We start from the raw sequence: 3,017 nt of genomic DNA on the forward strand, positions 1-3,017 counted from the left end.
ATAAAGAAACTCTGACTCTGACTCTGATATATATATATATATATACATATATATATATATATATATATATATATATATATATATAATCAGGACATCACAAGTAAAAGAATACATATGCCCTGACTTGACTTAAGCAGAACACGTGGGAAGATTTTCTTTGTTTACTGTTACCGATGAAGCCTTTGAAGTTTTTCTAAAGTAATATGTCAGATTTAAAGATAATCTTTTATGTATGCATGTCTTTATCCCTTAATATCCTACCTTTCTTAAAGTTTTTGGTGTTGCAGGTGATTCATATTACGATGAAACCAAGAAAACAGGTAAATGAGAAACAATTTAAAGGGTAAGGCGTCTTCTTTGACATTTGCCTTAACTCCTCAGTCAAACGTTTGTCTGGGTGTGTCCGTGTTTATGCTATTAAGAGATGCAAACTAGAAAAGATCAAGACTGGGCTGCCACTCAAGCCTCAGCCTAAGTCACACACCCTGAGGTATGCCCTTTAGATAAACACACATGCAACATGTACTCTGTGTTCCTGTAATATCAAGATGGTGCTCGGACGTATAGTGCAAACAAATGCATACACATATTCGTTCTGTTTCATGTAATACGTGCGAACAGCACAGGGCAGTTATGCAAACTATGCCGATTGTACATTTCACAGATACACAATGTCCTGAGGGGGTGTGCTTTACTGAGGCAGAAGCCAAGTGTATCTCATGATCAGAGTTTATAGTTAGGGAGCCTGAGCTGCTGCCGACCCAACATCTCCTGCAAGAAAGGAACACTGCAAGAGTGTTTAACTGTGTGTGCATGTGTGTGTGCTGGAGTCAAGTATGCAGGCATTTCTATACAAGTGTCCAAACGCATTAAAAACTCAGCTTTGCTGCACATCTAGATGCAGGCAGCGCTGCAGAACACTGGCTGAGCGGATCATTTCCCTCAAATGTCAACAACCTGAACAGTATCTGCAGTTACAACACACGAGTCAATTTTTTTTCCCCTGCTGGGATACTTTTGCACGTCTGAGGCGCACACACGACGTGCATATAGGCAGGAACACGTTTTATCTGAAAATAGGATGTTTAAAAACTGCACTTTCCACCTCGTTTCCTCATTTTCAAAATACATTTTATGTGTGCATTCACATTTATGTGGCCAGGGTGTCTGCTTTTAGGCCTTAGGTAACATTTGTGAGCTCGGGTCACTCGACACACACATGTCCTCGCTGAACTGAGGTCATAAAATGAAAGCAGGGAGGGAAGTAAAGATTTAAAGTGCCGCCTGCTGAGTGCGATTGGTGAAGCACATAAATAAGATGGGGGAAACCGTGGGGGCTCATTTTGTGTAACGCTGCATTAATTAAATTTTATGTTGAACTCATGGGTGAGGATCATAACACTAACATTAACTGTGTCTTCTGTTCACTGTAACGTGCAGTGTTCAGAACGTGTCTACTCTTAAAGTGGCTGTGGCTGCTACGAGAGATAAAAATTATATATAATTTTTTTTTAAATCACAAATTTAAATAGTTAAATGTACAGATGTTGAGCTAAAATTTGACCTACCGTATTTTTCGGACTATAAGGCGCACTTAAAATCCTTTAATTTTCAAAATAACTGACAGTGAGCCTTATAATCCCGTGCACCTTATTCATATTCTGGTTGTGCTTACTGACCTCAAACTGATTTCATGTGGTTATTGTGAATGAGTTGAATAAAGTTTGACTTATCTGACTGTTTTGTTTTGCTTAATGTGCCTTATAATCCAAAAAATACAGTATTACTCCTAAACTATGGGACGTCTGCCTCTCCACATCAGACAGGCCTCCTCGCTGTCTGTTTTTAAAGCCCATTTTTTTCCCAAGCTTTTCACATGTATGTTGAATTCATTATTGTTACTTATTTATTTGGTTCTCCTTTAATTGTTTTACTTATTTATTTATTTATTTTTGGAAGTGCATTGCAGTTTATGTATTTTTAATCTTTTTTTTAATTGTATTTTATTTCTTTTGTGCTTTTTAACTCGTCTGTACAGCCCTTTGGTCCTGTTTTTTTAAGTGCTTTATAGATAAAGATGGAATGGATTGTATTGGATTGGATTACACAAGATCTTTGTTTAAAGTTTGCCGCTAACAATTGATCTCAAATATAATAATAATGACTTAATAATGAATTTAATTTGTAACACACTTTTCATTAACAAAAATCTCAAAGTGCTACCGAGTGCACCTAAAATCAACGATAAAATCGATTAAAATCAATTATAAATTCAACTAAAATCAGTGATACAATCATGTGGAGGCAGAATAGGCTTGCTTAAAAATAAAGTCTTTAAGCCTTTTTTAAAGTCAGTCAATGATTGTGGAGCTCTCACATAGTCAGGGAGGGAGTTCCTGAGGTGGGGGGCAGCCACACAGAATGCCCGATCTCCCATGGTCCTTAATTTAGTTCGTGGAAGGAGAAGGTGACGACTGTTCGGTGATCGTAGGGACCGGGTGGATGGAGCAAGAAGGTCCTTCAGATAATCTGGTGAATTTCCGTTTAAACACTGATGGGTAATGAGAGCAATTTTGTACTGAATTCTGTAGGTGACAGGAAGCCAATGGAGGTTATGGAGAATGGGTGTAATATGTTCAAATTTACGAGCTCTCAATAAGATCCTGGCTGCACTGTTTTGAATATATTGAAGCTTCTGAAGGTTTTTGCCAGGTATTTCAGTAAACAGGGAGTTGCAGTAGTCGAGCCTGGAGGAGACAAAGGCATAGACGAGTTTCTTTGCATCAGCAAAAGTGAGAGATGGACGAAGTTTGGAGATATTTCGGAGATGGAAGAAACAGGTTTTAAACAGATGCTTGATGTGATTTTCAAATGTAACATGAGAGTCCATTTTTAAACATGTCTGTTTGTTAGAAAAATATCTCTTGAACCACAGAATGAATTTTAATGAAACTGAAAAATGTCATCATTGGATGTACATTTATAACCAGTTGCCTTTTGTAGTCAGTTATTATCAG

The sequence above is a fragment of the Nematolebias whitei genome, chromosome 14, assembly GCF_014905685.2.
Source record: "Nematolebias whitei isolate Nwh7 chromosome 14, NemWhi1, whole genome shotgun sequence".
Classification (NCBI taxonomy): Eukaryota; Metazoa; Chordata; class Actinopteri; order Cyprinodontiformes; family Rivulidae; genus Nematolebias; species Nematolebias whitei.